Below are 21,142 nucleotides of genomic sequence, written 5' to 3' on the forward strand. Positions count from 1 at the left end.
GCCAGATAAGTTCAATAATTGCATACGTGTGCCTATTGCAATGTTATTTAAGTAGGTAGTAATGTGCTACAATTGATTCGGTTAATATGAAAAATCAAATTCTAGATTAAATAACCACCTGGTTGTGTAGTAAAATATGAGCAATTAAAAATTAAATGGACAGTAATGCATCTCCAAATGAGTAGCTTGATTAACATTAGAATGCGCAAATGTCCAAATAGGTAATAAAACGAACAAATGGGTAGTAACGCATCCATTAGTTAGAAATACTGGAATAAGTATTAAGTAATTCTAAAAGACGGAGTAAAAATAAATAATAGATCATTATTATTTTATTATCGAAAGTTAAACTAGATTAACTAAATTTCAAAAAAAAATAAAAACTTTTATATCCATCTGTTTGAAATACTGGAATAAGTATGAATTAAAAATAATATTGACTTGTTGAATGATAGATTATCTTTACTTTGTTAATAAGAGTCAAACGAGAAGTAAATTTCAAAAAAAAATTAAAAACTTTTCTAAACTTGACGGTTAATTTAATTACTACCAAAAAAATCAACTAATGTATATTTCATTTACTTTCTGTAGCGAAGTGCCCCTTCCAATGTCTTAGATGCGCGATGGAAAAATCGTAGGTAGGGAGAAAAAAGCTCATAATACTCTCGACTCTTGTTTATTAAACATACTTTTCCATACAGTACCTGCCAAAAGTTTTGTTCAATCATGAATTGTAGTGCGAGTCGAAAACAAGCGTTAAAGCCTTTAATATGTCTTCAAATATAAATAAACATCTCGTTGATATTTTCAGTAGTAAATGGAACCAATAACAGCACACTTGAGCAATGCAATTGTAGTGGATAAAATGGTCAATTTTTCCGTGCAGTACTGTACGGATTATACGGTCCTCACCGGTTAAGAGTTTGGCCGAGTGCTGTTCTTTTCTACTCTACACAGGTCAAACTGAAGGTCACATCGCTACAGAAAGTAAACGAAGTACAGGTATCTACTTCGTGCACGCCATAATTTTAAACGGCAATCTAAATCCCTCTAATTTCTCCAAGATTCCATCTACCAATTTCAAGTTTATAATTTCCAAACAAGTTATTTAAGATCACCCAAATTCTACGACATCGGTATTTCCGCCCGCTCTGACTATTTAAACAAAAGGGAAAGCAACCTGTATCCACTCTGCTGCTCGAATTAATTTCTAACAAAATCTGTCAAGTACCCCTTCTGACCCTTGTCAACCGAAATTTATATTTTCACTGTTTTATCCACATACTGTGACACAGTTGACGTCATAAGCAAAACAATTTCTAAATTCGAACCATCCCTGTAGATAGAATATTTTGCAAATTTAACTTTAATGTATATATACATATATATATACACTAATGGTAAATTGAGAACTGAACATTAGATATACATGCAGTCATCAAATGGCGGCATTATCCTTTGAAAAAAAAACGACGTGTTAATAAGGCTTATACAGGCCTGACGCTGGAAGCTGGCGGAAATTTTAAAATGGCGTGGATGCGCGGTGACAAAAGTAGGCAATTTTAGGTATAACGATTGCAGCCCTCTTTCGTCAGTATTCCTATCAGGGGCGTAGATTAAATATTCAGAAATAGGGATCAGTGAGCAAGTAATAGACAGACAAACAGAAGAACTAATCGTTGATGTTGGTGACAGTGATAGAGATTCCCATGATGACAGTGAATGTGAAAACTAACTATAAAACAAAAGCACTCGGTTTATTTTTTCTTTTTGGCAAGTTATGTTTTTACATTATTTTCTAGTACGCTACTGTCCTATCTGTATTAATACTATAATTTACGCCTACTGAAAAAAATAAATATTTATTTTTGTTTATGTTAGTTCTGTTGTATAAATTATTAATTAGATAATTTCTTTATTTTCTAAATTCACAATATTATCCAGTCTTCAATGGGGGCTGGGTGCCCTTTAGATCCATAGGGCCCTGAGCTGCAGCCCAAAAAGCCCTCTATAAAAAGGTATTAGAAAGGGCAGGAGAACAGAGGAGATAGATTGGTACTGTTCGTTTCAGGAAGTTAGAGATATGCCCCTTCCCTTTATTAGGATGCGCCGTAGCATAATTCCAAATTCAATCATATTTGTCTGCGAGGCTCATTTCTCCACCGATCATCGAGCGAAAACTAGACAAAAGTGTACAGTACTAATTGCAAAATTATTTAAACTGCCTCGTTAAAATTTAAAAATATGCTTTATTTAAAAGCATATTTAGCCAGAAATAATAACAAGTGAATTAACTTAACGTTCTACACACCTATAAATTTTTTTCTTTGTTTTCTATTGCTAATTTACATACATTTTTGTTTTAAGAAATTGTTAAACATTTTCGTCTAGTACTGTACAGTTCTAGTCGATCTCCTCAGACCGCCCATCGAGAGCTCTGCTCGTTCGAGCTTGTTCCAATTATTTCTGTCTTGCTCACGCCTAGTGTGTATTCTTTCTATCTTCGCGCAGATTTCTTCAAGGTCACAATTCAAACAAATTAAAATGGGCTGTATATGTCGATGGTTCAACCCATCCAAATTTGGACGGGCTTCAGATGATGAGTTTCAGTTTCATTTTAATATTTTTTTTTTAGTCGTTAGAGGTACATTTGCTTATCATTATTCAACCTATTTTATTTTAAGTATATATCTCTTGAATGTTCTTTTGCAAACACGGTGGTTACAGAGAACGCTAATAGACGAAATCATTGATGGCCGAGATAATGCCCCAATTGTACACACCTGCAAATGTTTTTCTAACTACCGATTTAACGGACAGTAATCGGAAAGGAAGTAACTAACAAAAGACCTAAATGTTTCGACACAATCGGGTAATTAGTTTATTTCGTTCGTATCTAAAACGCTAGAAGCAATATGCAGTAGTAAAAACCATTATTTGAATAAATGCAAATAGAGAAAATTGATAAAAATACAATAATTACAATTAGAATTTATAATCGTAAAGCTTGCGTATAACTGCTTTTTCAAAATTGGAATCTTGGAAGTGACTTAAAATGGCCCAATATGAAAAACTTTGTCACATGTATTTGAAGCTTCACTTATGGAAAGCGGTAAGAATAGTTACCCAAGGGGTTGGANAAGAAAAGTCAACTGAAATAGAAAGGAGCTGGAGAATACAGGGTGTTTTTGAAATAAATAGTAGGCTTGCAGGAGGTGATATGGTACTATATAACAATAAAATTAATTAAATATCAGGTGTTCCGAAAGTTCCGCGTATATGAAAGTAGAGGCAAGGATCAGTCCGACCCTGGTAGTGCATGCAGGGAAGAACGACATTGCAACGCCTCTCTCAATTTGTATTTTTGTGCTCATGCATTGTTTGTTATTTGCTTAAATACTTGTGATTGACGATGTTTATATTACAGTCAGCCTGTAGTAGTCTCTATTCTTTTAACGTTGTAAGTTTGTATGTATGTAGTTGGTCGAAGTCCGAACCATATCGCCACTGAAAAAGATGAAGTCCTTGACTTCATATAAGACTACCCCCAAAGTATAGCATACGCGAAATAACCTTGACTTCTTCCATGTTACAGTATGGCGAATTTTGAAAGAGCAGTTGTTGTATCCTTATCAATTGCAACCAATAACTAGTTGATAATTAAGGAGTAAGTTGTTGATGTTGTTTTTGTTTACTTTAAGCGTTGGACAAGCGGTATTCTACCTATGCGTAGCTGTTCAGATCTTATGGTAGTTTGTACTCAAAGATTTAATTGCACTACATACACGTTGCCAAATCATGCCCAGGGCCGGCTTTGGATTGTAACTTGTAGTTTTCATACAAATTTTGTTGTCCTTTAACCACACTTATGTACTCACTATCAGCTTCCCTATTACACCTAGTTAACACCTTCTAAAGCTTGCCTGTTACATATTTATTACCAGCTTATGCAAGTGTTTTACGGAAACCCACTTATTGCTAATTGCAGAATGAGCTACGTTACTTTTAATGTATGATACAGATGTTTTGAATTGTATTTATTATTCACCTACTTATGTGACCTGTTTTAGTACGCTCAAATGAATAAATGAATTTATTTATCTACACTTCCTTTTACTAATTGTATTTGTTTTCAAATTATATACCAGACTTCTGAGACTGATTTAATTTTTTAATGAAAGAGAGACAATAGTATAGGAATTCATTTGAACCTCTCAAAAGTGTGTACTTTCCTTAATCAAAAGTGCTCCGTTTCTCTTATTTTAATTTCTGTTGAAGAAGCTTTCTCTTGTACCATCTCGCTTTTCCATCTTTGAATGCTGTCTAAAAATGATTGAGACGAAAGTCAAATGGAGATATATTTCATGGAGTATCTCTAGAGACACCTTTGGAATTTTCAATTACTTTGAGATATCGTCAATAATAAATTTTCAGTTTCGTAACAACTGTAAGAACATCCCTTATGAGAAACTCATTCAATTTATTTCTATCAATATTAATTTCGTAAAACTGTTATCAACGGCAAATTAATGAAATAAGTTATACTTAAACTATATTACTATATTACAACTAATGACAAAGATACAAATAATATATATAGAATGGGAGATTAATTAAGGAACTTACATCTTTCATTTTATATTTGCATTAACTTATGGTATTAACGGATTTAATATCTGAAATTCATTAATTTAAAGTTGATTTTGTATCGGACCGTTGGCCACGATCGGAAAGCAGTAGTTACGTATTCTAATAACACGTTGTAAACCGAGAAACGTGAGTTTTACTCTGATGTTTCTACAGAAGCTAAATATGATTTGAGACAATTTTCAAAGTTTTCAGATTAGAGAGTACTTAGAGGAAGTTCGCTTATCCCAGAACTCATTGTTTAAGCTAAAAGATGTTATATAACATTTGTTTCAGTTCCTAAAGCAGGATCAAAGATTTATAATAATAGCGATTAGTGTTTATGTTTTGCATTCTATATAACTTCGATTTATGAGAAATGTAGAACCCGTTGGTTAATAAGAGCTCTTATTCATACGTAGAAAAGGAGAACTTTCGAATTAGACGTTTAAACTATTTCATATTTATATCACACACACAAAGCTTATTTATTGGTTATTGTATTTACATCACTCTGTATATATACGCTTGTATGAACTGTTCTTTTATGTTACTGATCATCTGTCCATATACGAACTTTGGTTGCCATCCAGAGGTCTATTTACATTGTTACCGAATTTTCTGGAGCAGTCTTTTTATTCTTCTAAAGAATTCTAGAACTCCGATTGTTAAGCAGTAAATATGTGTCATTGCGGAATCAGTTAAATAACGAAATCAAAATTCGGCAATTCCGACACACTCTAGTGGAAAAACTAGTCATGGATTGGAATCGGAAAAGGTCCCATTGAAACATTACTAAAGGACACCTCCTAATAATCTGTAGTAATCTCAAGTGGACCATTTCGAAGGACAAATTTAGATTAGAGCGATTTTCCTTCTTTCAACTTTCTCTGACTTTCCAATTTAAGCAGGGCTTTTTGCCAATTTGGAGGGTTATATTGTTTCACCACTGGTTTATTGTTAGAAATAAAAAACAAACGAAAGAGATAATACTAAAATAATATTTTCATTTTCAATTATTACTTTCCCTAAGTTTAGATACATTAATTGGAATTTCCCAGCTGTTCTGCCGTGGGCTTGTTGTCATTTACTTCTGCTAAAATTAATTAACAAGAAAATTAATTTTGATTGGTCAAGTTTACCAGCAAAGCCGGATTGTTGTAATTATTTCTCTCTTAATTAGATTATTTTTTTAGGAAAACAATAATTAGAAAAGTTTTCTTCCCTTGATGGTTCAGTTTGAGCAAGAAGGATTAGGTAGGCATTATTCAGTTCCGAAGCAGTCATTTTAGTAACATTTTGATTGCATCGAAAGCGTCTTGGATAGACGGAAATACGCCTTGAACGCTAAGCGATCCAAATTAAGCTTGTCATTTAAGAATTTCCTTATGAAGGCTCATTAGTAAAGAATAAAAGCGCCAAACTGGGCAAAGATTCTTCTTTTTTTATGTGAGTACTCGGAAATTTTAATCAAGCCAGAAAACTTTGCGAGTGAGAGAATACGATAAAACTTATTTAACTTCTTTAAGTTTGAGTTCCTCATTTGCATACAGCCAGTTACGGACATTAAAATAAATTTGTCTGTCGAAAAGTTTGTTCGCGAAGCGGACATAATACAGCCTCATATGTCTTTTTGCAACAACAACTTTGTCTTTTTACGATTATTTCTGGAAACATCTTTATTTAACGTCAATCGCTTCCAATTCTACGGAAATTCAAAAGGCGCCGGACGTTCCTGGTGAAGTTTATTAATGAAGAATTGATTTAAAATTAGAAATTTACACTAACTAACTAAACTGGAGAGGATCGGCCCATTTACTATTCTGTTGTTCTGCTTTGAATAATTTTAATAACTAGGAATCAGAGTATAAGCATAATAAAGCATAACGTCATGTTCAGTTAATGCTCTTATGTAAGTCCTCAGGGATGTTATGGATATGAAATTTCGGATCTAGATGTGGATACGGATATATTAATAATATTATACTGGTTTCACATACGGTTACGAATATGAAATTACTTCAGATTATCCGATGATTTCAGATAGTTTCAGTTACAGATGTTCGATATTGAGAAACTGATAGTTGGTTAATGATTTGATTTTATTTCTAGATTATCCTATTCGAAATTATTCGAATCTTATATTTCAGATTCGGTTAAGGTTTCGGCTATATTTTTATTCTGGCAAAACGTTAGTTAGGTTACGGTTTCTGAACTTCATCCCTGTTCTATGAAACCACTAAGAAATAAAAATTATCAATACCACTTGTGCAAAAGAAAAAATTACCACCCTATAACTACTATTTGTGTAGGACCTAAATCACTATCACGGTATTAAATGCAGTTACAGAGCATATGTGCCAATGGGTTAAAAAACGTTTCATTTTTGCAATAAATTGCATTATTACTGTCTATGAAAACCGGAACTTTCTTGAAAGCTTTTCACTTCACTTTAAATTGTTATTTCGTTATAATTTTTCTATTTTTTCTAATTCAAGATAATTCGGCAGAGTTTGTAACACTATAATTAGTAAAAAAATAAAAATTTGTAGGACAAAAATCCTAAAAGAAAATATCGATATAAGCTTTATAGCAAATTTCAGTTTGAACATCAGTACAATTATTGACCATGCGTCGACTAGAAACGATCAAGCGAATTTGGATCGCATTTATTAAAAAAAAATGGCCTTATTGACGAAAAAGTATTTATTGAATAGGTAATATAAACGCGGTACGCTTTCCTGTACGGCTGAACTGAAAAATGCTTATGAAAAAGTTGAAAAGATAATTTTTTAAATTACCAAAAACATCATTAAGTATTTTAAAATGCGCCCCAGCATATTAATGCAAAGCAGGGATTCGAAATTATCATCTAACATTATAGTGTTTTTATAAGCCATCAGATGTCATGCTGTCATATGACAGATACTAATAGAATTTCAATTACCCCAAGCGTTTTTATGCAAACAGAAGTATGAAATGACGAACTGATTCTAAATATAAGTTTGATTGGTTCACAAATCACAATTAGCCATTGTTTCAAATTAGCAAATTTTTAATTTTGTATAGGAATTTAACATGCAGAATATAATTGATTATTAACGATTTACTGCTACCAAATCGCAAATTGGAGGAAAATTGAATGCACCTTTTAAAAGTCACGCGAATTTCTACGAAATTTAAGATTATTGTAAATACTAATTATTAAATTGCTTGCATTAAATAAGTTTTACTTCGGTTAGGTGTACTTAGACCAAATCATACTAGTCATTGTAGTACACCTAAATTTTACACACATCAATCGACGTAAAATTATTACATGCTGAGCTCCGTTTTAGCTTCCTGTTGGATCAATATGACGGGGGGGCAGGTCTCTTTTTCTGTAGGGTGAATTTAAACCTCATTAAGGGCTATAGTTCGTTTGTACGTAATAAGTAGAACGATGAATATGGGGAGCCCCTGGGTTAACACCACTTTTAAAAAAATAAATATTTATTTTTGTTTATGTTAGTTCTGTTGTATAAATTATTAATTAGATAATTTCTTTATTTTCTAAATTCACAATATTATCCAGTCTTCAATGGGGGCTGGGTGCCCTTTAGATCCATAGGGCCCTGAGCTGCAGCCCAAAAAGCCCTCTATAAAAAGGTATTAGAAAGGGCAGGAGAACAGAGGAGATAGATTGGTACTGTTCGTTTCAGGAAGTTAGAGATATGCCCCTTCCCTTTATTAGGATGCGCCGTAGCATAATTCCAAATTCAATCATATTTGTCTGCGAGGCTCATTTCTCCACCGATCATCGAGCGAAAACTAGACAAAAGTGTACAGTACTAATTGCAAAATTATTTAAACTGCCTCGTTAAAATTTAAAAATATGCTTTATTTAAAAGCATATTTAGCCAGAAATAATAACAAGTGAATTAACTTAACGTTCTACACACCTATAAAACTTTTGCTTTGTTTTCTATTGTTAATTTATATACATTTTTGTTTTAAGAAATTGCTAAACATTTTCGCCTAGTACTGTACAGTTCTAGCCGATCTCCTAAGACCGCCCATCGAGAGTTCTGCTCGTTCAAGCGTGTTCCAACTATTTCTGTCTTGCTCACGCCTAGTGTGTATTCTTTCTATCTTCGCACAGATTTCTTCAAGGTCACAATTCTAACAAATTGAAATGGACTGTAGAACACCTTCTCAAGCATGAAGGGCTAGTTACAAACATTAGAAGCAGAAACAGGAGTTAAGAGGAGTCGAATTAGATTACTGTTCACAAATAGTTAAGGGAAGAAGAAAAATGCGAAGATTAGCTCTGGATAGGAAAAAGTGGAGGTGCTCGTTAATGATGATGATTAAAAAAAAAAAACACCGAGTTAACTATAGTTGATTACATAAACTACTCATAATTAGCATAATTGTGAATTAAGGAATAATAAAATATAGACCCTCTTTATTCTTTCATTATAATTATTTCCATTACCTCATATACTTTAGACAACTTGTGTTTGTCTACAATTCGTAAGCCTGGGTATTTGCTAAACTGATTAAACTTACGATTAATGCACGCTGCGATTATTTTCTTAGCGAGAGGTTAACCTTACGATTACGTTCCATCTACTAAAATATCTGATAAAACTGCTTCCCTAGGCAAAATCTCTTTCCGCATGTTTTTTTAAAAGGTAACCTTCCAGGGAAATCGGCAGGAGTGAAATTAGAAAGAGGGGCATTGTGAGCTAGGGAAGTGATCTGGAAGTGAAATAGGGTTTCTGCTGACGAACGAAGTAGAGGGTACGCGGGAATGGAAGGAGCAGTGGCATTAGACCCGGATAAAGCAGGTGATTGATGAACGGAATCTGCGGAGATTAAAAGAAAGGCTGGGCATTGAATACAATTAACTAGTAACTGAAGATCGTTCCAAAAACCCCTAATGAAATTTAAGTATCTCGGAGTAAATGGAGATCCCAACCAAAGATTGATACTTTTTATTTTGTTCTATGGCTGATACATACGAATAATTCAATGATATCGGTAAAAATAGAACGAACTACGTATTCGCCACCGCAGGCATACATTTACATCAATATTATCATCTTATTTTCAGTTTAAACTTTTTTTAATTCTTTACATTTAAAAAAAAATATTTGCTATTGTAAATTGATAAATGACTTATCTATTTAAATTATGTGAGTTCGATTCTAATATTACTTCTAAGCATTAGTTTCAGTCGAAAAAGCTAAAGAAATTTCTCAAAATTAAATTCAAATTGATTATATATATATTATACTGGTTTCACATACGGTTACGAATATGAAATTACTTCAGATTATCCGATGATTTCAGATAGTTTCAGTTACAGATGTTCGATATTGAGAAACTGATAGTTGGTTAATGATTTGATTTTATTTCTAGATTATCCTATTCGAAATTATTCGAATCTTATATTTCAGATTCGGTTAAGGTTTCGGCTATATTTTTATTCTGGCAAAACGTTAGTTAGGTTACGGTTTCTGAACTTCATCCCTGTTCTATGAAACCACTAAGAAATAAAAATTATCAATACCACTTGTGCAAAAGAAAAAATTACCACCCTATAACTACTATTTGTGTAGGACCTAAATCACTATCACGGTATTAAATGCAGTTACAGAGCATATGTGCCAATGGGTTAAAAAACGTTTCATTTTTGCAATAAATTGCATTATTACTGTCTATGAAAACCGGAACTTTCTTGAAAGCTTTTCACTTCACTTTAAATTGTTATTTCGTTATAATTTTTCTATTTTTTCTAATTCAAGATAATTCGGCAGAGTTTGTAACACTATAATTAGTAAAAAAATAAAAATTTGTAGGACAAAAATCCTAAAAGAAAATATCGATATAAGCTTAATAGCAAATTTCAGTTTGAACATCAGTACAATTATTGACCATGCGTCGACTAGAAACGATCAAGCGAATTTGGATCGCATTTATTAAAAAAAAATGGCCTTATTGACGAAAAAGTATTTATTGAATAGGTAATATAAATGCGGTACGNGATTGCAGCCCTCATTCTTCAGTATTCCTATCAGGGGCGTAGATTAAATATTTAAAAATAGGGATCAGTGAGCAAGTAATAGACATACAAACAGAAGAACTAATTGTTGATGTTGGTGACAGTGATAGAGATTCCGATGATGACAGTGAATGTGAAAACTAACTATAAAACAAAAGCGATCGGTTTATTTTTTCTTTTTGATAAGTCATATTTTTACATTATTTTCTAGTACGCTACTGTCCTATCTGTATTAATACTATAATTTACGCCTACTGAAAGCTTACTTGTGTATCGGTTCCAAGTGACTTACCCAAATAGGTCATAAATGGGCAAGTACCTGCGCGACCGCTCGCCAGCTTCCTTCGTCAGACCTGTACTGTAGGTATTTTTTTCTGCCAAATCAATTATATTATTACATTGGCAAAGGAAATACATTTAGTTATTTTATTTCGTAAAAGGAAAAGATGAGGTAGGGTAAAACGATTTCTTTTTAAATTTTAGTCTGAATACTTCTGCGAGAAAAATGCAAATGTAGCACTTATCGATTGAAAAGGCGTTTTCGATGCCATGCACCGACCCAACTGCGTAATTCCAGGTCTGAAACGTGTGTTCTTGAAGGAAAAGATTTTCGAAACGAAATAGAAATAACATTGCTGGTCACGTACGCGACAACATACTCGAGGTATATACTTTCCAAAGCAATAATGAGTTTAGGAGAACCGAAATGAGCTTTTCTCATGCCGGCCTCCTGTCTTCGTTGCTTTTCCTCCGTTGAACATCGGCACCCCGTTCACATAAATTACTTTAAGCGCGGCTTTTGCTACACTTTGTGTCTGTCGTCGAGACGGCCTGGATCATACGTGTTCTCCGAGCTAAACTCCTCCAAATTCGCCAGCGAAACCTCTTACGGTTACCCACCTAAACAACCTGTTTCCTTCTCTCTCTTTTGTCAGATTAAAGGAGTTTTTATCAAATTTTTGAAATAATGGGATTGGCTACATACCTGACTCGCCTTTTAAAACACTGCGCAGCACAATGTTTTTAGTCTGAGTAAGTATAAAAATCACAAAGAAACTTTGTGATTGTTTTACTGACAAGAAAGAGGAACAAGGAATAAGAATGTTATGATAAAAATACCCGCTCCATTAAATTTAAGTTGGTCTTTGTGAAGCTTAACATGTTTCAACTCTCTTTTGTAACGGATTTGTTCAGAAATAACGTACAATAATGTTATAGGTGTATCCATCCTTTTATCTACTTAAAGAACTGCGTATCTTACATACATAGTTTATTTAGTTACATTTTAATTGTAACTAATTGTAGGTATAATCTCTTCAGCTTCAAGATAGAACAAACTAAAACAAACGTGAGTTCGTAATCAGCAAGTTGTACGTGAACAACGCAATTCTTATTCTGTCAATCCAAAAGTGATGTTTGCCAAGAACGCATTCAGTAATCATATGTAACTTAATGTATTTTTTCATAGTTATAAAGTTATGATTTTAAAGCTAAAAGTCCGTCTAGTGTAACTTTCATATTTATCAAGAAGTCATCAAATATTAACAATAAACAAACATCTTGATATAATCATCATTGAGGTACTAATCGATAAATTAATTCCGTGGGGTAAACCTCAGAGGATTTATAGTGCACACACTGTTGGAATTACAAAAATTCCAGGGACTAATTTTTACATTCAGGGATTTATTCAGAAGAATCAGAATTTACTGAGCATTACCAGGATTTATGGGAATTTCTACTTAGTATGGTAACAAAATTTATGTATTATGAAAATAGTTGTAATATACGTGATCTACAATATTTCTTAAAGGGTTTTATTGTAGTTCTATCTTTTTGTATAACTCCATATTTTAGAGACCAGCTAGATTAGCGAATCATCAGTATCTCTTTATGGAAATGCTAGATTTTTATATTAGCACTGTCAAACCTATTCTTAATCCTCCATTAAATTATAATTAATGTAATACTTATGTATCCTTTATAAATTCTCACCCTCGAGGCATTTTGACTACTACTATGCCATCATATAGTGTTATATTGTGATATTTCCTGGGCTTCTCAGCCTGTTGTACCTACTCTCAATAGGTAAATAAAAATATAAATAAATAAACTTTCCCTAAAATAAGCTAATAATTATCATATCATAAAGCAGTTTAAAATTAATTAAATAAATCCCTATTTATGGCATTATTATTCTCCGCAACAACGTCAATTGTTTATCCACTGGCTGATCAAAATTTTTTATTTAATTATAAAGATAAGATTCTACGAAGTGTAAGTTCGTACCCAACCTTTTCTATGACTTTATTAAGAAAAAGACGCAAATATTCTTGGAAATGAGATAAGTTTTCTAGTTTGAAAATATATTTTCTTCGTTTCTGCTATAAATTCCGGTACCTGCATTTCATATCCTCGAAATGGAGTTGGGCCAGCGATTTGTCATTTCTAGAATCTCAGGGACTGCAAATTTATAACTATAATTAAAAGTTTCCTGATATAAAAGGACATTCAGCCAGGAAATACATTGTAAGTTGCAAGTGTAAAAAAGAGCACAAACTAGAAAGCAATCGTGTTACTAAAACATTAATTAATATTAAATACTAAAATCTATATGGTAGCCTCTTCTGTTGAGATATTTTAAATTACCTTTTGCTAATACCTTAAAGAATTAAATTATTTTAAATAGCAAAAACTTACAAAAAGCAAGTATTTTTATCAAAAAATAATAATAAATAATTGTCTATTGCTTTTTTCAGTTGTTTGAATAAATAAAAAGTTTTCAATAAATGAGAAATTTATGCATACAACAATTTAATGAACTGATTGATTACCTCACCTGTGACGCATTGGCTTTAAAGGCTTTATCAACGGAACTAAAGCAAAAAAATGCTCATTAATATTAAATCATTCACAAAACAATTAAATTCTTCCATTTGGTTTGATTTAGAAAGCGAAATGCCGCATGAAATGGAAATTCAGTATTCACTTCAACCGACATCTTACTCCACAAATCGGCGACTAGTAAGATTAATTACAGTGATTGTAAATTTTAGCAAATCATCGTTCGTAAAAGGAAAACCGTGCTTGTTCTATTCATTAATATTATACCTTGACGCCAGCCGTCAATCCTTTAATCATGACCGAATCGTTTTTGATGTAACAGACAATCTATAAACTAAATTGACAAAAGGATTTATAAGAAAAACAAAGTAGATAGGACTTTTGACTGTTTACTTAATAAAGAGGTTTCGATAAGAAGAGTTTCCACTGATTCAATCTCTGAAAACTATAATACTGACTGTAGTCAAAAGATCGATTTTATTGTATTTGATATAGAAACACGCAATTCTAATGTTCGATGTGCAAATATTTTAATTAATATAGGTAGGTACAGGCCTGACGCTGGAAGCTGGCGGAAATTTTAAAATGGCGTGGATGCGCGGTGGCAAAGGTAGGCAGTTTTAGGTATAAATATTGCAGCCCTCATTCTTCAGTANGAGCTAATCTTTGCACTTCCCTAAAACTAGAACAACCCACATGGTTAACTGTTTGCGAACAATAATCTAATCTAGGTCTACTTCTACTCCTCCTAACTTCTGTTTCTCCCTGTAATATGTCTCTGACTAGACCTTCATGCCTGACAAGGTGTCCTACCAACCTATCTCGTCTATTTTTTATTGACTTCCACACTACCTCTTCATTTCTAACCTTCTCTATCCACGGTATCCTCATCATTCGCCTGCAACACCTCTAACCTTTTCTTTTCCTCTGCGCCCATCAACCTTTTTCGAATTTATAAATTAACCATTCGCGAGCATAGAAGTGACTTATTCTTTTTATTGAATACGACTAGACCCTGCGCTACCTGCTGCTTTATATCCCTACTACTCCTACTACTCCTTCCGTCTTGGCTTATCTGACTTCTTAGATACCTAAAATCAGTCACTTATTTTTTAATATCTTATCTGTATATTCAACAACAACTATAATAAAATTATTATGCCACAAATTATCCATATACATATTACCAACCTAATACCTTTAATCAACATGTTAGTCGGTTTTAGTTTTTGTTATAATCAACAAAATATTTAAACAAAATGCGATATGCCTACTAACGAATTAGATATTACATGCTCGCATTGATCTCGTAAGTTCGTGTCAAAAACAAATGCTTCTAATTTTCTAGGTTAAACACACACTTTAAGTAGGATGACAGTAAATACAGTCCTTTACTAATATGAAAAGAAATTTTTCTATCCGTCAGGAACAGTATTTGTTTTTCTGAATAAGGGTAGGTACCTTATGTTCTTTTCTGTACCTTTGACGATGTGCTTACAAAATTTCATGCTGATCGGTTGAGTAGGTATAGTTAAGGCGTGAAATGACAATAAAGAGCGAAACAAATTCACATTCCCTTTTGTAATATGAATTAGGGTTCTAAGTCAAACTTTTATAAATTGACTTTAAGTTTTCGGTATTCATATTGATCCCGAGAAAATTTTAAGAAATTTTAGACTGAGATAGGCCTGGGGATACTTTGGGCTACGTAATCACGAAGAATCCTTTTTTTTTTTTAGCAAAAGTCGTTCCTTTTTATGGTCAGTTCCATTCTTTTGACTTTGTGGCCAATAGCACAGTTGAAAACACCCGGAACTCCTTTGTCTAAAACTCTTGTTCCGTTACCGTAACCATTTAATTATTTCGTCCGAAAAAAAAAATATATAAAGGAGAAATTTCAACTGTTTGAAGTTTTTTGCTTCGGCAGTTTCAATCATCATAAATACTTTTCCCACATGTTTGTTTTTTTCTTGATTTTAATCACTGACGGTGATGATTCCTAGGATCGATTTAAACAATAGGGGTCATATTGTTTAACAACACAGAATTCCAGGTAGTTAATATGCGAAGTCTGCACAACTATGAAAATTTAATATTAATTTAAAATCATTTTTTTTGCCAATTTTTTATTTACCCACTACAAACTACCTCAAATTAATGAGGGGCAAATAAAAAATTCGAAAAAAAAATAATTTCAAATTAATATTGCATATTAATAATCCACTATTAAGTAACTAACAATGTCATAGGATTTTATAAATTTAATACGAAAATTTACTTCACATATACCGCTAAATAGCCATTTTAAGTTCTGATTTGCTAAGCATCCGTTTTTTTAATCTGTTTTAGCTCCCTTAATTAGTTGTTATTACGGTAATTATCATTAGACAGCAATAACAATTGTTCCTCATTAATTTTGAGGTAATTTGTAGTGGATAAAAATTAAATGAATTTTTCATTAACATTAAATATTAATCACTGTTAAATGTTTCTTAAAGTTTTCAGACTATATGGTATTTAATTTTTGAGACGATTTAATTTCATTTGGTAGAGCCCAGACATGTTATTGACAAGAGCAAAAGAACAAAGTATTTTGCCGCAGTGACATACAGAAGAAATCTAATTTCGCAGAAAGTTCCGAAACCGAGTCATTTTCTTATTCTGAATCGAAAGGTCCCTTTTGTTGTCCGTTGTGCACCGACTCGGTTTTTCACTATATTTATCCAAACTGCGTTTTTCTCCTGTGAAATACGACCACGCTGCTTGGTCAGCCAGTTGAACTGTAATTGAATCGTTCAGTTTAAGTTCGTTCCCCTTTTTTCCACTCTGTTTCTTGCTCCCGTCAACTTGTGCAGCTGTTCAATCCAATTTAACGAATGTATCGGGCTTCCCCATTTAAGAAATAACCGAATTCAATTTCTTTCTTTAACGAGGAACCTTTCATTACAGGTCGCAACCGCTGAAGACCTGAAATTGAATTTTAAATTTGAGGGCTGCGGCAACGACGCGCCTGGCACCGTTCGATATAAACTCGAAAGAGGACCGGAGACTCTTCTGGATACGAAATCCAATTCGAGGTAACAGACTGACGTACTGATAATTATTAGACATTCGCTTGGTTGGTAATTCCATCTATAATTGAATGGCATAACATTATGTAATAGGAGTTGGACATTTAAATCTATTCTGCAACCTTGTCGTGCTAATTTTTCAGGTTTTTTGACAGATAAATATTTTTCTCACCCTGAATGATTAGTTACAGACAGTGGCGGATTATCCATAAGGCAAAGGGGCGCAAGGTTAAAAAGGGGCGCGCGCGGAAGTTTTTAAACCTAAAAAAAAAAAATAAGGAAGTACCTAATAAAAAAAAAGTATTTTGCAACATATATGACCGCCAGAGCGGCGCCTATGAGGTGCTAGCCTAGAGCGCTCTCGACATTTAATCCGCCTCTGGTTACAGAGTTGGTTAAATCCTGTTCATTCTATAAAATTGTACTGTCATATCTTATTAGGTTAATTTAAATAAATTAGATACATTCAACAAATACAAAACCTCTGGAGATTCACCAATAATATCAAGAGTTTTAGATTACATTAAGGAGCCAAGAAATTACTGTCAAAGAGGAATTAGTATTTGGAAGAATGGGAAAGGAAAACCGGAAAGGGAATTAATAATTTCAAAACAAATTTTTTGATCAAAACATATTATGTTAGATGTACGTTCACACAATCAGTTCGGGTTGGAGAAGATAACTTAACAAAGGAATCTCTAAATGTGCTAGATAGAAAGATATCAAATTCTCAAAGAAGGCATCTCACGAAAAAAAACTTTTTTATATACGGATATCAAGTATCTACGTAAAAACTTATAACTTACGAGTTCCTTTTTGCTTTTTGATATAAATAGATAGATTGTTATCACATTTAGGGCTGCCGTAAGAGTCAGGAATATATCGATCTTGTTTAGTTAAGACAATTTCAAGAACCATTTAATTGATTATCGTGTTATCCTTATGAAAAAATCTTATGAAAGCGAGCAGAACAATATACAAATCACGATTACGTCTCTCTTTTATGAAACGTATGCAATAATAAATAAAATTATATAATAGACAGACGTTGTCTTGTCCAAAACATCCGTTATTGTATCGAAGACATAGTCTATGCAGTCGTTTTTTTCTATCCTTCCTGCATTCATTTATATTTCCCGCTTTATTATAATTCCTCCTTTTCATCTATGAATCCACTCATTGGAATTTTATCTTATTCATATAACTGAGAATAATTTTCGTCCTAGGTAATATAAAGACGTTGCTGAAATAAAGTAACCGACACAGTTGAATTGGTTCGAATGAGAGAAAATGATTTATCTGTTGAGTATAACGCTTGACCAGGATGTACAGTACATTCGTTACGTTAAAATTGCCGGTTCGAGACCAGTCCGATCGACGACAGGTAAAAAATAAATCTGTACTCTATTTCCTCGAGCACGAACCCTTAAAACCAAGCATTTCAATTTCCTCCAGTCACTGTTCTCTTCCGTCTTTGGTATTCATTCTCTCAATCTGCAGCTGTCGATAAAGGCGTTGAATATGTCTTCCTGCCTTCTCTTCAAACGGAAATCAGAAAAAACTGATTTCAATTAGAAATATTCAATATATATTAGCAGAAAAAAATTGACAACCTTTTGGAAGAATTATTACATAAGAATGTAAAACTAAAGTTAGAGCTGCTACAACCAGAAAGTCTATTAAATGCAAGGTAATAGATATTTTGTTATCGCTTTGTTTGTTAGTTTATCAGAATCGTGATTTGGAACCTGCTATGCTCTCATTAATACAGCTTCGATAAAATATCGATCAAACCGAAGCTGTTCAATCCAAGCAAGTTGACTAACATCAAATAACTGGCGGTGTGTCGCCATCTACAGATGGTTACTGCTACACTTTATTTAAATATAAATTAGTACTAAAATTGAAGCGATGTAACTAGCTAACTTAACCTAATCAGTAATTAATAAATGTCCTGATTGATTCATTTATGCAGGTATCTCAATCATCTATCACCTTCGACCTTTGCCGTAGTTCTTATTTCTGTATGGTCATATGATGAATATATCGCGTTTCTGTTTGAGTCACTGCCGTCTGCAGTTTTGCTTGTACTTTTTCGCGGCTGTATATCTTTAAACTATGCGATTATCAAAATCCAATTGATAATCAGTTCTTAAATTATTTTTCTTGCTTTTTTGTGTAGCACAAATCGTTCTTCTCTATCTGTTTAAATCTAGAATTGTAAACGTGTTGTCATTAGACGTAGTGTTCCCATAATACGAGTAGAACTGCAACATTCAAAAATTCAGTTTTTGCTGAAGCTTCAAATTTTCATATAGCTCTGCTTCTCGGACTATTTTGCTTCTGCCTCATAATAAATATCATTATGATCTCACCGACTATTTATCTCACTTCCCCGTTTGGTTTTGATGGGGGTATTTACAGTATACCTAAATTGTTGTTAGAAATTTATAAGACAAGATACACAAATAGAAGATACTTGACATTGACGATGCATGCTCAAGACGCGAAAAAGTTGCAGCAATCTCGATTGACATCCTCCAATCACATTAAAGCTGCAATTTACGTTATTCAATTCAATAGATAGTGAACTACTTTAAATGAAGATTGTGGTTTCAAAGGTATGCGGTTGATGAACCATGATTTAAATACGTAAATAGTTTAAAAATACAAAGGAGCTTGTCGTTGTTGAATTGTTTGCATTTAAAAACAATAAGAGAAACTAATAGCATCACCCTTCAGCAAGTTGGTAACAAAAGTCGGAAGCTCACGACAAATTCTCTAATGAGAACCAATAATTCCAACTGTAAGTAATAGTACGAAATGTACGCTTCATTGCTTGACTACTTCAGCGTTTCGTGTTAATTTCATTTGATCGTTAAGCAACTTAGTTGAAATGCTTGTACTAGCTCTCAGAGTTGATTAGGTCGTAATTCTTTTTTTGTCGCAAGCTCCGCTTGCATGTAAATTGGTGGCGGATTAGTCGAATCGCTGTATGGAGTTTTACAGTCAATGTGACCGAGAAATTTCTGATGTCAGAGTTCAAACACGAATGTTAACGTGATAAATCATTAATTAGCACGCATTAGCTCGCCCAGTTTATCGATTCCTTTGTGGAGGGATTAAGCTGCATCTGACACAGGGTTACAACGACCACACTCAGCAGCTGCGCCCTCAGCACCACGATGGTGTAAAGCGCTCGTGGTCCAAAACTTCCCTCGGATGATAGCAACACTTAATTTATGATCACTGCGGCGTCATATTCTCGAATGAATAAATTTTAAAGTTGATTCCTATTTTACAAAGTTAACATCAGAGAATAAATATATAAAATAATACTTGACNTTACCAGTCATTTAATTAAGGTGAATAATAATAATCTAGACGAATCACAACTAAAGCTTAATCAGAATTTTATAAGTGCATTAATGTGGTGAAACGGTTGTTGCGCGACGTACGTCTTCGCTCATTTTTATCCTCTTGAGTTGCGAAATCCCTGTCTTAGTAAGGTAGGCAAACATTATCAATTTATTTAATTAACTGTTATCACTTAGTCACTTTAAAATGAGACACTTTTAATTTTTGTAGGGTTAAATTCAATGCATTCTTTACGCACGGTAGGCTTCATGCGAGTTGCTATGTAACGAAATCATGCAACGCATTTCCCCCGCTGTCTGTCCCTATTTATGCTCAGATCTTTAAAACTACGCAACGGATTTTAATGCGTTTTTTTTAATAGATAGAATAATTCAAGAGGAAGGTTTATATGTATAATACATGCACAATTTGGTAGAGAAACACTGATAATTTTAGAGGTTTGTAATGTTATGTCGTAAATAAACACATTTTTTGCGCTTACATTAGAAACGCTGGCTGAACCCTTCGAGATAGACAAAAATAATATACTACATTATTGTACTCCTTTACTTTTTACGAGAAATAATGGCTTATTTACGAAGCGATTTTAAGCAATACAACATTAATCCTTATCCAATCAAGTAATTTTAAATAAATTGTACATTTAATATAGACCAATATGACCCTTTACGGCATGTAATTTAAATGAATATTTTCCAAGATATTACAGACTTAAAATGCAGGGACATAGCGGTTGCGGCGGTACCGGCAGGTTTGTGTTGTCTAATGACAAAAAAGCTGTGATTGTTTTATATAAAGACATTCATCATCATCATAAGGTCATCAGTCCTAAGACTGGTTGGACACGTACCTCCACTCATTCCTATCCTGAGCTAAACTTCGCATTTCCCTAAAACTAGAACAACCCACATCCTTAACTATTTGCGATGAGTAATCTAATCTAGGTCTACCTCTACCCCTCCTAACTCCTGTTTCTGCCTCTAATATGTCTCTGACTAGACCTTCATGCCTAAGAAAGTGTCCTACCAACCTATCTCGCCTATTTTTCATTGACTTCCACAGAGTCCTCTGTTTTCTTATTCTTTCTAATACCTCTTCATTTCTAACCTTTTCTACCCACGATATCCTCATCATCCGCCTATAACACCACATTTCGAACGCTTCTAACCTTTTC

At 33.2% G+C, this 21,142-nt stretch overlaps 1 protein-coding gene across 1 annotated transcript in view; it reads left to right on the forward strand.

Moving 5' to 3' along the window:
* LOC108740202 overlaps positions 1-21,142 on the forward strand; it is a 224,584-nt gene that overhangs the window by 155,669 nt on the left and 47,773 nt on the right. The window contains exon 4 of the mRNA XM_025980992.1: positions 16,469-16,596. The gene's annotated coding sequence lies outside the window, so the exon portion shown is untranslated. The remainder of the gene's footprint in view (positions 1-16,468; positions 16,597-21,142) is intronic.

The sequence above is a fragment of the Agrilus planipennis genome, unplaced genomic scaffold, assembly GCF_000699045.2.
Source record: "Agrilus planipennis isolate EAB-ADULT unplaced genomic scaffold, Apla_2.0 scaffold2, whole genome shotgun sequence".
Taxonomy (NCBI): domain Eukaryota; kingdom Metazoa; phylum Arthropoda; class Insecta; order Coleoptera; family Buprestidae; genus Agrilus; species Agrilus planipennis.